The sequence below is a fragment of the Heterocephalus glaber genome, unplaced genomic scaffold (genome assembly GCF_053883595.1).
Source record: "Heterocephalus glaber isolate CG9 unplaced genomic scaffold, H.glaber_assembly_v1.0 deba00001481, whole genome shotgun sequence".
NCBI lineage: Eukaryota > Metazoa > Chordata > Mammalia > Rodentia > Bathyergidae > Heterocephalus > Heterocephalus glaber.
Window position 1 is genome coordinate 47,512,084 of NW_028258317.1, and position 18,880 is coordinate 47,530,963.

The 18,880-nt window shown below is 37.2% G+C and overlaps 1 long non-coding RNA gene across 2 annotated transcripts in view; it reads left to right on the top strand.

The window, feature by feature from the left end:
• LOC147825937 (uncharacterized) overlaps window positions 1-18,880 on the top strand; it is a 115,446-nt gene that overhangs the window by 150 nt on the left and 96,416 nt on the right. For both annotated transcript variants that reach the window (XR_015440095.1, XR_015440096.1), the window contains exon 2: window positions 4,176-4,231. This is a non-coding gene — a long non-coding RNA (uncharacterized LOC147825937). The remainder of the gene's footprint in view (window positions 1-4,175; window positions 4,232-18,880) is intronic.

Here is an 18,880-nt window from a genome sequence, read left to right on the forward strand (position 1 = left end):
AGTGTCAAGTGAAAGAATTATGGGGTAGATTGGTGGCAGAGTTGGGGTTAGAAGCAGCAAGAGCTTTGGTCTTCCAGCCCAGGGGCCTTTCTAAAATATTACATTGAGGTTTGTTCTCAAACTGCAGGGACACTTGTTACATAATGTTCAAATTTATGTAGGAATGTGACTAATCCACATTTTTTGATGTTTGATCAGTAGAATATAAAATAAGGCAAGCACTTAATTGAAAAAGTCAAGAAATGGGAAGGTTGGGGAGGGCCAGAATACACAAGAACAATGAAATGCAGGCTGTGTGAGTATTTTTTAGACTGTTGTGGATATGAACTACAGTTTACTACATCTTTTCAGATGAATTCCATATTACAGCTAAACAATTGCAGAGCCATGTGGCATTCATGTCTGATTGAGTAGAGGATTTGGTAATTACTAATCTTCCCCACTAATAGCTTCATGTGTGAATCAAGCAAAAATTAAATGTTTGATGTATTCCTACCTGACTCCAAACAACTGTCTGTGCTGTTCAGTAGAGCAGTGATCAAAGCAATCTGTTCATCATTTCAGATTTTATCCTTGTTTTAAAAGTCATGATTTAAAATTCATTTTTTGCTATAGAAAAGATAGCAATGAATAGAATCTTCCTGTCTTAAGAAACACTTGTCATTTGAAGAAGTACGAAGACTGTAGATGTAGAATACATATTCTAGTCATAGCTTTGTGTCCTTTTAATTATAATTACCTCAGTGATCTGGTATAAAAATATAAAACATTTAGCTAAAGTAGATGAAACAAATCTCTACATGATGGTGCTAAAGGACTTTTTAATATATTCCTATCCCTAGCTGATTGTAAATGTCAGACCATCATCACCAAAATGAAAAAATGTTGTGATCTCTGGGGTTTTGCCTTTGAACCTAAAATTTAAAAAGGCTAACAAATTAGAATGAACACATTTTTGAAACAAGTTTGCAGATTCCAAGTTGAAGTTCTAAATAGAATAAAAGAATTGCTGCAGTGTTGACCAACCATGTTCATCCTTGCAGTAGACACTCTTGGTAGCCCATACACTGCCGATTCCCATGTACTGTCTCCTTGCTTTGCCTTCTTTCTCCTGTGGGAACCTCTTTGGATTCAGGCATGCTTTCTCTTTGGCCCTCATGTGGTGGAGGGCAGGCCTTGGTTCATTTTAGCCAATCAGGTTGGCCTTGCTCTATCTTCTGTAATTGGCAGGAGACCTGGTCAGGTTATGGAATCCTGGCCTCTGAAACATTCAGGTGAGCCTGTTAGGAGGACCCTGGAAAAGGTATCTGCACTCTCTGAAAAAGTCACAGGAAGAGATGGCTCATTTTCTGCCTTGAATATTGTGGCCATGAAGTGAGTCAGCTGAGGAAGAGCCAACCTTCCTAGACGGAAGAGTCACAGAGTAGCAGAACTTGGACTTCATCATGCTGAACCCAAAGATACCCTGCCTTGGTACTTCTGCTTAGTGAGAAAATGAATTTCCTTATTATCTAAATTGTGATTTTAAAACATTAGCATTCATCAGACTCCCCTGAAAGGCTGGTAAACAGCAGACTGCTGACTCTACACTCAGTGGCTCTGATTCAGTATGCTTTGGGTCCAACCAGAGATCACATGCGATGCTCATGCTGCTGTCCAGGGGTGACACCTGGATAACCTCTGGTCTAAGAGTCAACAGAGTCAAGGGTTTAACTGCTAGCAGCTGAAAGCATTCTAATTTATATGCATAGGTGCTGAGATACAGAAAGATATAGAGACCTCTGCCCTCTAGGAAGTTTCAAGCCTGATTTATGTTGAGCTAACCAGAAAGTAACATTCCTTCATCGTCCTTTCTATTAATGATGACAATCCATAAAAACATATTGATCAAAACCTTGAAGCATGAGATATTTTTAGGATAAAGAGCACAGGCTTTCGAGTCAGACTGCCCTTGGATGTACATGAGAGTTCTACAACACTGCCTATACTTGTAAAATTCTCCAGAGGTTCTGATCTCTATTAGAAATAAAGACCATATTCTATAGGCTTGTTGTAAGGATTATATGAAATATTATGCAAAATACTTCTAACAAAGCACTGACTATGTGGTAGGTACTCAGGGTTATCTTATAAATATATATCTATTCCTTCCATCCTAACTGAAGTATAATATACAGGACAAAAAAAATCCTCATTGTCCAAAATTTTATTTAAAATCTTGTACTTAGAATGTCGAATCTTTGTAACAGAAGTATTTATGAATGAATTATGCACTTATTAGCATCTATTTAAAAATATCTTTTCATTAAAGAACAGCACTTATTTGTACCCATTCATCATAGTATTTGTAGGTGAGTCTCTAGTAGATAGAAAATCATGAACATCTGGTTGTAAAACTTGATTGCAAACTGAGGTTGCAAATCTTACAAATGATATAAGATTTCAGAAACTTAATTTAAGGAGTACTGGAAAATTCATCATATCACATTCAAAGCCTCAAATGAGGATTTGTCAGAAGTAGACAAATGAAAAAAAAAATATTTTTTTGTGACACAGTCTCACTATATAGTCCAGGCTAGCCTTGAACTCACTATGTAGCCCGGGGTGACCTCAAACTCATGGCAGTCCTTCTTTAGTCTCCCAAGTACTGAGATTTTAGGCATGAGCCACCATGCCTGGCCCAACAAATGAAAATTTTGAGGTAAAATATCTGGAATTTTGGAGTTCATGATAGTTTGTTCAAGAGAATGATTTGACTATCAAAGGCCTAAGAGAGGTTGTTGGTAAAATATACGTTTTTACGCAAAGATTTTTTCCATGATTATATGGCAAAAGACAAATGAAAAACAAAAGCCCTATTATTAGATTACAGTATTTTCTCATTAGAATGACATCAGATTAAATCATCAATACTTAGTTCATTCCCCCCCAAAATGATGAATAGTTGATATTGTAACCTAAATCTTATTAAACATGAAACAAATATATTTAGTATATTTTTCAAGGTAAAATTCCATTCAATTACCATTTACTCTAAAAATTTCATCTCTGCTTTAAATGTATTTATTTTTCAGGGAAATAGAAATCATGACAATAACATTATGTGTTTTGTAGAAAACTTAAACCCTCTTTTATTTATTTATTTATTTTGGTATTGGGGATTGAACTTGGGACCTTGCGCTTGCAAGGCAGGCACCGGAACCACTGAGCTAAATCCCCGGCCCCTTAAACCCTCTTTTAGAGAAGCTACCATTTGCCTGCCAATATCTATTCTCTTTTTCTGTAGTAACAAAAATCTGAGTTATAGTTGGGTGTGTGCTGTCCAGATAAACAGACACAATTTATAACTTTCCTCATAGCTCTGTCTAGCTGGAAAGATAGTATAGTGAATGTGTTTTGGGACAATTTCAGTAAAGGTACTTAAAAGGAGGAAGTTGTAGCTTTCTCTCTCCTTCCTCCTTCCTATTCTCTGGGATAAAGGTAGGATTTTCAACAGCCATCTTGAACTGTGGGCGAAAAACACTGAGAATTGTGGATAAGAAAGTCATACATACAAGTGGACCAGGCACACCTGGCCTGTAATCCCAGCACTCAGGAGGCTGAGGCAGGAGAATTGGTGGGAGTTCAAGGCCTGCCTGGACTACACAGTGAGTTCAAGAACAGCTTGAACTACAGAGTGAGACCTTGCCTCAAAAAAGCAAAAAGAGTTATACATGTGGGTCCTTGGCATCATCATGGCATTCTCATAACTGCCCCAAAATGCCTACTTTTGGACTTTGTTACATGGGAGACAAATAATTATCCCTTTAAAACTGTTATCTGAGAGTTTTCTGGGATATATATATATATATTTTAATTCTATTTAATATACTCTTTAAAATGTGCTGAACGTCAATTGTTGGTTTTTCAAGAGCAATTATAGTCATTGCTCTGGATGATAAGGATATGAGAATGGAGAAGTGGATCAGCAATGTGCAGGGGTGAGGGAGGAAATAAGTCTCACATTTCAAATTAGGTAGAATTACAAAAAGCAAGGCAGGCGTACTGGTAGTTTTCTGTCTGATTTATCTCTAAGTTGAAATATATTCAGTTGCTTTTATACATTATTTGCAACTAATTTTGTTGAGTCTACAATAATAAGAAGGACCTCTGTGATTCTTTAATATCTGTTTTAGGAACCCTAGGCAGAAGACCCATATGGACAGTCATCAGCCTCTGCTAAAACATTTTGGTAAGAAAGTATTAAGGTTAAAACTATTAAGTTTTAAGGTTAAAGTCAATTGATGGGAAGTTTTCCTTGAGTATATTGTGAACTCACCTATTTAAAACTTCTACCCATACAGTCAGTTTTACAAGCTGACATTCTTTTTAATAGCCCTTGTGATTAAGACAGTTAACATGGTGCCTTAACATCTCATCTTTAGGTCAAACACTTTCAATTCTTTCAGTGCTTCTCCTTTTAAGGTAGTTTTTAGGCTTTCCAGTTGCTCATTGACATAGTCTACAAAGAATGACTGATATATATGGCAAATGTTTAAATTTTTTAAACTTTATTATAATAAAAGACACATTGCCATTAATTGCCTTCATAATACTCCCCCTTGCTTTGAACATACTTATCCACCATTCTTCCTACTTTGAAGCAGTCCTGGAAGTCCTATTTTTCATAAAGTATAATAAGAAATACAGCAAATGCTGCTTCCAAGTGCCGTCCAATAGAAAGGCAGGCTCATAAAAACATTACAGTGTGTCTTCATCTACCTTATTCACCAGATCTGGCACCATAAAACTTCTGCCTCTTCCCCAAAGTCAAAATGACCTTGAAAGGTAAACACTTTGAATTAACTCAGGACATCAAGGCAGCCACGACAGCACAACTAAAGACACTCATGAAAAAGAACTTCCAGAACTGCTTCAGAAAGAACAATGGGATAAGTGTGTTTGAAGTGAAGGGAAGTTTTTTGAGGAGGATTAATGGTAATGTGTCTTTTACTGTAAGAATTTTTTTAAAAATTTAAACATTCATTGTAATTTTTTATCTTACCTCATAGTTGTCAACAATCTTTAGAAAAATCTCATGCTGTTTCTTACAGGAAACACGGCATTGTCCTCTATAATTGCAATTTTTATAGTTTGGTGGCCACAATCTGTATACTCTGGAGCTTTCTCTTCTTTCCACAAAACAGAAACATACTAGTGTTCATCTTTTCTTGAGGCTCCTTAAAAAAATGAATCTCTGTCAAATAGGAGGCTGAAACACTCCCCCCACCAAACAAAAACAAAGCAGCAAATATACATAACTTGGTAAAGAGGGAAAATTTAAAAATATATTCCCAAGTGTTTAAATCTCTGAAATGAAATAAGATCTATGGGTTTTAAAAATAGATCCCATTTTCCACAGTGTCTGTGTCCTGTTGGACTCAAAAAATTGCTTATTAACTGACATAATTCTCTGGATATGGAAAGACAGATGCATCTGAGGCTGATAAAATTAACCATCATCAGAGGAATGAGAAATAGAGAAATAAGTAATATTGGACCAAGTTTGTTATTCTTCCTGCAAAAATACACACGCATGCATGCACACATGTACACACACACACACCAACTTGTAAAGTCATTTGCAATTTACAGTGTTTACCAACTGTCTAAATACAAGAAGCTATGGGCAGCTCCAGGCTCTCTTATCTGTTTCACAGGCGTCTGCCTCCTTTTGATTCTAGGATTAAATCTTCTCTTGATAACTATCTCACCCTTTAGCCGTTGAGTTCCCCATTGATAGTGTAAATGTCACTTTGAAATAACCATCTCTGCTATTTACTTGGAGGATGCTTGAAAAAGCAGTGCTTTTGACAGAGTTGATGTTGGGTTCTATGATTTCACTTTAAACAGAGTAAAGTCAGCAGACAAGTCTAGTTCATCTTTTGAGAAATATTTATGCCAACAGAAAACTAAAAAACAATTGACTCTGCCTTGCCTCCTCCCTTTTTAGGGTTATAAAATTTGTGTTGTGTCATGAGATTAACAGGTCATAGGTAATAGTTTCCTAACTTAAAAATTTGGTCCTGTGCTGTTATGCATTTTGCTGAAATGTTTGTACCAGGCTATTATGGAGTGGGGCTGTCCAAAGGCTTCTGGGTTCTTGGAGAGTATGTCTAATCATTCCTCCATATTGTGTCAGTTTATAATCCCTCTATTAATAACAAACCTTGGCAAATTCTCTTTTTTTGAACCAAATAAGGTCCCATAGTGTTTTTATAATATCACCAATAAATTTATAGGAAAATAGCCAATAGTCTTAGGAGTCAGGCACTGTGCATGTGCTCTGGGTTCTGGCAGAGTGTTCAGAGGTAAATACATGGATTCTACCATTGGTCATGGTCCACTCCCTCTGGATTCCATTGCTGTGCCTGCCTATGTTATTGCTTTGTGCAGTTGTGCCTCAATTCATGAACTTAATTCTTTCCATGATTCTGTTCACAAACAGCATTGAACAAGAACCAAATCAAATTTTCCCATAAGGTCAACATTGAACCTAACCATTGAATTTGATTTGGTTCTTGTCCAATTCAGTTTGTGACCAGAATCATGGAAAAAATTAATTTTGTCAACTGAAGTACCACTGTGTCTTTTATATTATAAGGATTGACTGCGTTTTATTTAGAGTCAAAGTACAATGGAATAAAATGAATAGATCCACTTTTGTCTGAAAATGACTAAAAGCATCACATTTACCTTTCTGGGGTTCAGTTTCCAAGCATGTGACCTAAAAGGATTGACTTAGAATCACAGGCCACTTTTAGCTCTGACATTCTATAACCAGGTGACTTTGGGGTTCTAATGTTGCATTTAAAGGTAGAGTAACGAGTAACAAGGCTGAGTAACATCGGAGTGACAAAGCTGCTCTGTTTAGTTTAGGGAGGGAAGGAGGGCATGGGGAGTAAAGGTTACTTGGGATTCTTACATAGGTGCTCACAGCCCCAGAAGGGTCTCTAAGCCGAATCCGGTCCTCATTGTAGCTGAAGCATGTCTCACCTTTGACCTTCCAAAGGATGCAATTTGGTTTATACAGTGGGTACAGGTAAGAAACAAATCAAACTGCCTACAGTAGCCCCATCCTAAAGCTATTGAAGAGTGCTTCAAGGAACAACTGAGATTAAATACTTTGAGCTGCTCCAAGGGTGTTCAATCCAGACATGGCCAGGATCACCAAGGCCTATGAGATCCTTGTCCTTCGTGCCAGTATCTTCATTGAAAACTGGTATTATATTTACTTGTTCAATGAGGCCAGAAAAGTCTCACCGAATAATACTGACCCATTCTCCCACTGACCTGCTCTGACCTCAGGACACCAGTTACTGAGGAAACCTGACAAGACCAAGTCATTACTCACCTGCTTTACAAGCATGTAATTTGGTTCATGAATTTAGAAAACACTTGATAAGCCTTAGAAATTCAATTGAATACCATGTTTCCTCTTTCTTGTTTTAAAATAAATGTGTTCAGTTAGAAAAGATGTTTCCCTAATGCATCGAATGGTCTTGCTGGCTCTGACATGTTGGTAAAAATCTATAAAGGCTGATAATTCAATGCTAAGTAGCAGGGATGAGCTGGAGTAGGGCGCAGAAGGAATAGCAGACCACATGTCCTGATGTGCAATTCTAAAGAATTCAGTGGTTCTTGAGGGTACACTGTTCATAGGAGTCAACAAGTAGACAAAGAAAATCCAGACCTTTGATGACCCCTGGTGAATAAACTAAGCACTGCATTGAAATGCAGCTACAGCCACAAACTTCTTTGCAGGCGAACTCCCTGGTTGGCTCATCTCCCTCCAGTAAGACAAAGGACTGCTTTCCCCAGGGCCTGTTTCATTTGTATTACAGATGTACCTTACAGACTGGAGGCATCTGTGTCCCTCTAAACAGATCTCACTTTGGCAATCTCTGTTAGTGGAGAGTAAAAAAGGTGTGTGCATACACTATTTCATATCTCTGTGGTGACACCTTGGAGACGGTGTTATTTATGGAACATGAAAGAATTCCATGGCCTTCATAAGGAGAAATCTATAACTTTCTTTCTAATTAGGTAGGTATTAATATTGTTTTATGAAAGAGTCACAAAGAATAAAGCAACCTTCTTACATGGCCCAAATTTACAATTAGACTTTAAACTTAATCATTTAGCTAAAATTCCTGAGTACCAGCTGAAGTTTGCTTCCTTGTAGCAAAAAAAATCTACATTTTTGTAAACAGCTGTGTGTGATCAGCATGTGGTACTTGGGAGCCAAACAGCAGGATTTTTGTATTTTGTTCAGTTTACAGGCGAAAAAGAAAGTTTGTTACTGTAAAAGGAGAATGGTGTGGGGGAAGAATTTTAGTGTAGACACCAGGCATCCAGTTATAAAAGCAGTGATACCATGTGCCTGTTTGTAATCACCCAGACTGGAACCTACCTGGTAGTGTAATACAGGAGAATACCAACAGTTTACACTATTAATAGAGTTTGGCATATCAGTCAGTCATTTATTTATCATAACCATTGGCTTTTAAATTTTTGTAACTCTGAGTGGGAGTATTATTTTATATCTCTCAGATTGACATATACAATGTTGAATCGCTGAGTTTATTCTCTCTCCCTTTCCCTTTTTAATCAACACAAACCAAGAAATGCTTTTATCTCTTTAAAAAAAAAACTAAGTTTTTAAATGAGAAACATTACGTATCCCAAAGGCATGCTTCAGCTTTATGGGCAGTCATCTTAGACTCTCCGCAGAGATAGTAGGGGCTTGCTGCACGTGGGCAGTCATTCTCTTATGTGATCTTCAGCACAGCCATGAGAGGCTTCAAGATGAGGAGACTGGCATTCTGAGAATGTGATCAACTTGCCAGAGGTCTATAATTTCAAGGGTGGAAAGATTCAGTTTCTCCACTGCCTGCTTGATTTTGCAAATGAAAAAGCTGGAACCTAGAATTGGATATTTCTTTTACAGCACAGCTGGACACAGGGATCTGTTCTCAGTCCAGCTGCTCATCCTTTGCGTCACTCTGCCTTCCTTGGGCCATGTTGAGGCCATGTGTCTTTGTAGAGGGGACCATGTCACTCTTGAAAATATTTGGCAAATTGCTGAGTAGGAAGTGAGACAGGAGGGGATATAATGAAATGTTAAGAATTTGGAAAACAAGGCTGGGGATTTAGCTCAGTGGTTCTGCCACCTGCCTCGCAACCGCAAGGTCCCAAGTTCGATCCCTGGTACCAAAACAAACAAAAAAAAGAATTTGGAAAACAGCTTAATATAATTTAGTAAAAGCAGTTTTGAATTTAATCACAAATGCCATCTATGTTTCCTACTTCACTATACATTTTAACAAAGTTATATGTATATCATTATAATTTAAAAGACTTTTCATAATGTCGTCAATTGTGTATGTGTATTCTACATTATAACCAAAGGGCAAGTTACTATGGATTTATGTACTATTCACCTCCGTAGTTGCAAGTACTTTCTAAGACTTTTCACCCAGATGTGATATGTTTTGAAATCTTTACATTGTACTTAAAGTTCACTCATCTCTTATGTGTCTATGAAGTACATATCTTGATTGAGAAAGTATAGCATTAAAAAGTCTCTCCCTACATAATGCCAGCAGGTCACTAATGCAGAAAAGTAGCCTTGTAGAAAGGGTTGGAAGATATTTCCCAAATCTCTTCCAACTAAAGGTCAAGTGCTTCAAGCCACCAAATATAATGTGAAGCTGCCCACCTAAGACCCACGAATCTTCCTTTCCAAAGATCAACTGGGAATGCTATGATGTCTTAGTAGCCAAATCAGGCTTTGCTTCCTAATTTGAGTCCCTAGATCCAAAACAAGTTTCTTATTGGTGGTAGAGAGGTTGGATGGGAAAAGCTTGGGGGAATCTGAAGATGGCTTTGCATGCAACCTCTGTCCTGTGTGACCTTGGGCAGATGATTTAGCCTTTCTTGGTGAATGAACTCAACATATAGCTTAAGGAAGACTTGTTCTGAGGTATGTAGCTACAATCTTAAATACTTGTTGGTCTGGTTCTTTATTTGGGAAGCCACAGCTCAGCACTGTAAGATAAACCTAATTGTAGAACTCACTGTAATGTCTGCAGGGGTAACTACTCATTCCCTGGACTAGACAAGGTTCAACAGCCACACAGTGCAGTGCTGGCCAAAACCTGGCACCTGTACAGACGAAAGGACTTTCAAGACTGTCCTTAGTCTAAATAAGTCTTGGATGTCCTTAGAGATTTTATGAAGACATTTGTCACACAGGAAGGCAATTGGGTGTACATCAAATGATTGATACTAAACTTTCTATTTAAAAGGGCAGGTTTGGGCCAGGGATTTAGCTCAGTGGTTCCGCCGCCTACCTCACAAGTGCAAGGTCCTGAGTTCGATCCTCAGTACCAAAAAATAAATAAATAAATAAATAAATAAATAAATAAATAAATAAAAGGGCAGATTTAGGCTTAAAGAATTAATTTAAAAACTAATAATGGTATAAACAGTTTAGCTTGAAACTTTGATTTGCTTATACATGATGCTGCTAAGGAAAATTAATAATTATACTAACAATTTAATGAATTTTAAAGAACAAGCTCTTTACCAAAAAGAGAGACAAAACAAAATTCTTAAACTTAGAAAGTTCATGCAATTCACATCATTCTCAATAGTGCAGTCTTCTGAGGATTGCGTCAGGATCTCCTCTTTTGGGAGAAGGCCACGTTTTTCAATTTTGTACCTCTTGCATGTCCCTTCCATTCTTAGAATGACTGATTAGTTTGGTGACAATTTTTGCTAATGGATGTGAATTGTGCACGTGAGTAGTGTGGAGCCAAAAAAGAGACTGCAGAATTTGAGTAACCACAAATGTAATTATACAAAAAGAATTGATTTATCATATGGTATGAGATTTTAGAACTATACAAATATAGAGAAAATATTCCTCAGCTATCTAGAAATGTATCAATATCAATGCATCAAATACATCAATTCAACAAATATGTATTCAATATTATCTTAAATTGCCTCCAGTGATGTCATGTGGCTTGGCATCTCTGATGGTTAATCTTTTTTTGGAGCCAGGAATTGAACTCGGGTCCTTGTGCTTGCGCAGCAGGTGGCGAAACCACCTGAGCTAAATCCCTGGCCCCTCTGATGGTTAATCTTGATTGTCAACTTGATTGGCTTGAGAGAGGCCTAGTAGATTTTTAAAGCACACTTCTGAGTATGTCTGTGGGAGGGTCATAGGGACAAGACTTTGGTAACTATATCTGGTTCCTGGTTACTTCTGTCTCTTTCCCTGCTCTCTGCTTTCTGGATATCATGAGTTAAGTAGCTTTCCTCCACCACACCCTTTTGCCATTATGTTTCTATCTTGGAGCAAGCTAAGCATGGACTGAAACCTCCGAAATTGTGAGCCAATATAAACCTCTCCTCCTTCGCACTGTGGACGTCAGGTATTTTGTTCTGGCAAGAGAAAGCTGAACGGTACAGCATCTAAGGTTCCATAATCTTGCAGTGATCTACCTATTTGCTTGATCACCTTTCACAGGCCTCTCGATTTCCAGTAATTTAGAATTATGGACCTTTGCTTGAACATATCATGCTGTTCCATGTCTGTATTCCTTGTCATATCATTTCTTTTTTCTGGGATATCTTCCTTGACTAGCAAACATCCACCTGTTCCTAAAGACCTGCTGTCACCCACAGTACCTATAATTAATCATTATAAGTGTTACATTGCATTCTAGAGATTTGTAAACAAGTTTTTACAGCCATCTAGACTATAAATGCTAAAGGGCATTTCATGTCCAGTTCCAGGAACATAGCAGTTCTTTAGGCGACTTCTTTGAATGAATAAATGCGCACATGCATAAGTTCTAAGCAATGTATCAAAGGAGTGGTAGATTGAACTACAAAAATGAACACATAATATTTATCTTCAAGGAGAATATAATCATGAAGAAGGAATAAACATGTTAATCTTACCTTTACTCAGAGACAGAATTCTAAAGATTGTGCTGGAGATATGGAATGCTAAGAAAGCATGTGAGCTGAGTAGTAAAACATCTGTTGAAAGAATATTTATTCAATAAATATTCCTTTTCCTTTTTTAGCAGTAAAAGTTCATGGAGGAAGAGTATTTAAGCTTTGGTTTAAGAGATTATCAGTGATAAAGTTTGGAAAGTCTGAATAGTAGCGTCAGTAAAAGCAGAGTCATGAAAACATAGTGTGTTAGGGAAATGAGAATAATCCAGTTTGGTTGGGCCCTGGTAAATATGGGAAGAGATGTAAGAGATTTGTCTGCAAGACCTAAGGTGATGGAACTAAGAAAAACCTTAAATTCTATGGCCGGAATAATGAGAAGCTGTTGAAAGTTTTGGAACAAGGAGGTAAAATGATACTTTAATCTCTGTGCTATATGAGAAATAAAATATATGAAAAATGCTTGAAATAATAGATGGTACATAGGAAATACTCAAATGTACTGTCTGCTGTTATAATCAGATATTTTTATTGAAGAAGAATATGGTAGGAAGAGATCAAAGTCAAGGGGGAAAATTAAATTATAAGAAAAGCCTAAACAAAACATAACAGTCCTAAATTTAGAGAGGGGCTACAGGCCCTTTTCATAAAGGAAGGGATTGTATTCAAATGACATTTAAAGATAGAGTGGAAATAACTTTATCACCAATTGGTGACAGAAGAGGAGCCAGAAGCATCTAACTTTGCCATACAGAATAGTGATGGGAAAAAACAACAACAAAAAAAGAACCTCAGGAGTAGGGCATGAGAAAGGTAGATAACAGCTATGCATTGAATGTGTTGGGTTGGAAGGATTCCTGGAACTCAAAGATGGCCCAAAACCCATTAGATACGTGGGCCTAATGTCTAAGAAAGTGATGTGGGCAAAAGTTGTACATTTGTGAGTTATCAACATAGAGGTGATAGTTAATACCATACAAGTAATTTAAATGACCACCCAAAAAAATTGTGGAAGAAGAGTATTGAAAACAGGAAATTTGAGACTGCTGATTTTTTTTGAGCAGGGCGGGTGGTGGTACCGGGGATCGAACTCGGGTACTTGCGCTTGCACAGGAGACGGCTGATTTTTAATAGGGGGTTGACTTTATGTCTACTAATACTTGAGAATTGCTGAGTGTCTTTCTTTCTCACTATCCATGGTGTTCTTGGTGCCATGGCTGTAGTCTATGGGATAAATAGAACACAGGACAAGACAACATAGATATCCATAAACTGAGAGAGCATAATCAGTAATATCCTGATACCAGAAAAGTATAGATGCCTTAAAAGGGAAAAATAAGGAGCCCAGCAGGGCAACTTGGCAAGATAAAAATAAAGAAAGGGATGGAAATATAGCTCACTGTGAAGACCCTGAGTTTATTCTCCAGGACCACAAAAGGGGAGTGGGTGCAAGGTAAGCACGCTGAGTTTCCACCATACTCCCCCTTGGCAAATTACTACCCTCGTCGTTGATGTGCTTAAATTAGGGAAATGTTTCTTCAATAAAAGCAAGCTTTTTCCCTTGTTCTAGCTTGATTTGGATATATCATGGAAAACTCCCTTTTAATTATGTACCTTCCAGCTTTAACTCCACAACAATTATTTTTTCATGGGTAGCACCTCATAATATTTTACAATTACACAGTTCTTTGCAGCTCATAAAACTCTCACATTTTTCTCAATATAAGGTAAGCTATAACTATTCCCATTTTAGAAAGCTAAATCGAATCTGAGGCATATTGCAGCATGATCATAACATTGAGAGGAAACTTCTTTGTAGCTGGATTTAAAAAACTGAAATATTATTAAGTGCTGCAGAGTTATCACATTCTTTAATTTGTGGCATGTGCTCAGAGTTGATCCATAAAAGTTCCTTTTTCATTTTTCTATTTTTCATATCTCTTCCTCCATCTGTAATCCATTTTGTTACCACAAAAGTCACATACTCTTGTATATATCAGGTATAATGTTGAATAATGACTGTAAGGAGTAAATGAGCTGTATGGAACATTGTCAGGTAAGTTCACTTATACTATAGTCATATAAAAGGTATATGTATTATTTGTGGATAAGTTTATGTGTGTATAGGGCAGGGGAACAAAAATATTAAAAACCTTTGTCTGTCTTCTGCAAGGTTTCTGGGAGTTTTACTTCCTAGAACAGAAAGCTTAAGGTATAGAGCAATAGTTGTTAAAGCTGACCATGCATCAGAAACTCCCCAAGGGCTGTGAATTAACAGGTCATTGGGACAGAGGTGCTGTGTCAATAGGTCTGGGTGGGGCCTTTGAATGTGCTGCCAAGTGGTGGTGCTGCTGCTGACATGGGGGGAGTGGGGGAGAAAGCCTGGGAGGTAGAGAGGAATCTGGGGGGCTTTTACAGACTACCCAATTGTAATCAGTTTACCAGAATTTTGATCAGGCTCCAGGCTCACCTTATCTTCCAAGTCCCTTGCTGGGTTTGTTTAGCTGTTGTTGTTTGCTTGCTTTGTTCCTCATTGGCTTTTTTTTTTTTTTTAATTCATTAAGCTTATTGGTACATTTTAGATATACAATATGATGACATTCACCACTGGGAATTTGTACTTTTACATGATATATCTTGGTTATTTTTTTCCCTATTCCCCTGCCCTCCCTTCAGCCCCTCCACCCCTCTCTATTTACAAAGACTTTGTTTCCATTTTTTCCTTTTCTCATATTTATTCCTTTCCCTTCCTTCCTTTCCCCTACCCCTTCCACTGTCCCTTCCCCTTCCCCTTTGGACCTTTTCTTCCTATTTCACATTATCTATTATACATTTTGATCCTCATTTACACTTTCAGTTTCTCACACCAGAGAAACTATTTGGTATTTACATGTGTGTCCTATTTATTTCACTTAAGAGTATGGCCTCAATGTACATCCATTTAGCTATAAATGTCTCAAGTTTCTCATTCTTTATGGCTGAGTAATACTCCATTTTATATATTTTTTAAAAACCCACATCTTCTTTATCCAGTCTCCAGTTGATTGGCAATTGGGCTGTTTCCAAGTTTTAGCTATTACAAACTGTGCTGCTATTAATGTGGGGGCTCATATATCGCTGTGGTATGATTCTTTTAATTCTTTTGGAAAGATACCCAGGAAGGGAATAGCTGTGTCAAATGGGAGCTCTAGCCCTAGTTCTTTGAGGTATCTCCATACTGATTTCCACAGTGGTTTCACCAGTCTACACTCCCACCAGCAGTGGAGCAGAGTTCCTACCCCACCAGGATTTGTTATTGGTTGATTTCTTGATAGCAGCCATTCTTTCTGGGGTGAGGTGGAATCTCAGCATTGTTTTCATTTGCATCTCTCAAATGACCAGTGATGTTGAACAATTTTTCATATGTTTATTTGCTGTTTCTACTTCTTTGTCTGAGAAATGTCCATTCATTTCAGATGCCCATTAACCTGAGTTGCATCTGAACTAGAACAAAGAACAAGTGGGATCTCATTTTATTAAAAAGCTTCTGCAAAGCAAAAGAAACCAACAGAGTGAAGAGACAACCCACAATGTGGGAAAAATTTTTACCAGCTGTTCCTCAGACAAAGGTCTACTATCTAGAATATATAAAGAACTTAAAAAAAAATCAGACCTCCCAAATTTAAAGACTCATTGTCTTTCAATTTTCTTCAGCTACTGGGTAGTAGAATGGACAGAGAGGAAGAGAAGTTGTAGTTGAATAAATCTGTGTAGTGCCTCAACTCTGACACTTACTGACTAAAGTCTAAGCCAGTTACTCAGGTTCTCTGTGTAATAAGCACAAAAACATCCAAAAACAACAACAACAATACTGGTAAGACATCTTAAACTTTATTCAATAAGTTTACTGTTTATGGTACTGTAATATCAATATTGCTATTTTAAAAATATTTATATTATAGGATAAAACAAGTTTTATTAGAAATAAAGGTATTCTAGATAAAAGAAAAGAAATATAAAATCAATTAAGTTTACAAAAAACTCTAGATTGTCAAATTAAAATTGAAAATTATTACTAATTCCTGCTGTCTAAAAAATGTATTTCTTAGATCTGTTTGCTGAAAGGATATAGAAGCAATGGTATCACAGGAGGAACAAGCATCCCTGGCCCCAAGATTTTGGTTTTTAAATACTATTTTCTGCTAAAAGGAATCAGAGTTTCTTTAAGAAATATGTGATTTCTGGCCTGAGGAAGGGGTTGTATGTACAAGGGAAACTGGATTTGGGGTCAGAAGTCTAAAACGTATTTAAAGATGAATGGAGTGATGTCAAAAGGAGTCAGATTTAAGAAACTCCCCCAGGCCAAATTGAACTAATTGAACATCAAAAAGAACAATTACTGTACTCCACAGTGAATATGTAAATCTTTATGAGTCTAGGTGATACTCAAAAAGAGGGAAAGGGAAAAAGAGGGAGAAAAATCTTTGTCTGACATCCTTGGGGTGACTATTATACAATTCCTACTTTGGAAATCTGTTAAGAAGATGTTATGGTTCTGGTTAGAAATGTTCTCCAAAACTCTCAGGTGTGCAGAGGTAGAGATGAGGGTCTACTCTGAAGGTGTCAATGTGTTCTTAGGTCGTGGGGTCTGGTTGGAGGTCATCACTGAGGGTGTAACTTAAAAGGGTTTACTCTGTCTCCAGCTCCTCCCTTCCTTCCCTGATTCCTGGCCACTACAATGTGAGCTGTTTTCCTTGCAGACCCTCTATGTTAGAGCCTGCCAACCATGGACCGAAACTTCTGAAGCTGAGCTGAAATAGACCTCTTTTTCTGTAAATCGTAGATAGCAGGTATTTCGTCCCAGTGAGCAGAAAGTGACTAAAGCAGAAGGGAAGAAGAGTAGCCATTTATCCTGCCCTCAATGACAGTAATCTCTTCTTTACTGAAAGACGAGGAGGAGGAGGAGGAGGAGGAGGAGAGAAAGACAGCCTTAGAAAAATATTTTGGGCCTCATGTGGTGGAGCACACCTGTAATCCCAGCACTTGGGAGGCTGAGGCAAGAGGATTATTATATCCAGTTCCAGGCCAGCCTAGGCTACATAGTGAGTTCAAGGCCAGCCTGAACTACATAGTGAGGCCCTGTCTCAAAAAAACCCAAACCAACAAAACAAAACAAAAACCCCACAAAGCAACAACAAAAAAAGAAAATATTTTGGCCAAGCATGGTGACACATGCCTGTAATCCTAGAATTTGGGCAGCCAAGGCAGGAGAATGGCAAATTCAAGATCATCCGAGATTATATAGTTTGTTCAAGGTTGGATTAAACTATACAGCAACACTCTGTTTCAAAAAACCAAAAAGAAAACTCATTTTGCCTTTGTGACAAAATTCATATTCACAAAAGTCAGCGATGATTATTAAAACTATTAAGTCAATGTTTGATAGAAAAGTGGATAGTATTTGCTTTAACAATTGCAAAGGGACAGCCATATCTTTGCAATGGAGAGATCTGACTAGTAGACTACTTTAATCCAGTGTTCAAACATACAAAGTGTGATCGTAAATATGTTGAAGATTTACCTTTTTAAAAAATTTATTACAATAAAGGCCTCATCACCATTAATTCCAATCAAAATCTTCCCTCTCACTTCAAACACACCTATCCCATCATTCTTGCTATTTTCAGAAGCAGTTCTGGAAGTTCTTTGTTGTGAGTGTTCTTAATTATGCTGTCATGGCTACCTCGACATCCTGAATTGGTGCAAAAGGTTTAATTTTCTGGCCATTTTGGCTATGAAGAACAGCCAAAAATCACATGGTGCCAGATGTAGTGAATAAGATTGATGAGGATACCCATAATGTTTACATTGGACAGAAAAAAACAACTTTTAAATTTACATTTACTGTGTTTTATGATCACACCTCTTAGCACCACTATAAATGGGGTAACCAGCATTAAGGGCTGCCTAGTGTAATGCATAAAGTAACTTTTAGGAGATCTTGGTAAAATTTTCCATCTGAACCTAATCAAGACTTTAGATCCAAATTCTAGTTAACAGGTAATACAAGAGTTGTAGGAATAAAGCTTAATAACATTACATGGAAACAATTCTATAAGATAGCTGACCTGAATTCTTCTAAGAGTTAATGTCATAAGGGAAAAGAAAAATTAGAGAGATGTATTCTATTTTATAACAGACAAAAATCAATAACCATGAATGCATAGTCTCTGATTAGATCTTGGTTTGATACACTGTAGGGTTTACTAGGGAAATTTAAATATGGGTGGAATATTTAGTGAATTATTTCTTAGGTCTTAAAATAATATTGTGTTTATGTCAGACAGTATCTTTAACTTTTAGAAGTGGATGCTAAAATACTTATGAGTGTTGTTTCATAATGTCTATAATTTATTTTTAAATAGCTCAGCAAAAGCTTATCTAAGTAAAACAAAGCAGATAAACAACAAAAGCCAGGTGTGGCGGTGCACTCCTATAATCCCAGCTCTCTGGGAGGTTGAGGATTGCATGTTCAAGCCCAGCCCAGGCATCTTAGCAATTTAGCAAGACCCTATTTTGAAATCAAAACTGGAGAAAAGGACTGAGAAGTAGCTCAATGGGGAAACCCTGGCATCAGTCCCCTTTACCGCAAAACAAAACAAAATACAGTAGATGAAACAAATATGGGAAATGGTTAAACATTGTGAGTGTTTTATAATTTTTCTACTTTTCTGTATGCTTGAGATTTTTTAATATTTCAAAATTTTCAAATTAAAAATACAGCTTTTAGCTTTGTTCCATATGTAACAGATACATATGTTAACGTGTGTAAAATACCTATAACAAAGTGTACATGTTCAAAAATGTTAGTTCTCTCCTTTAGACTAAA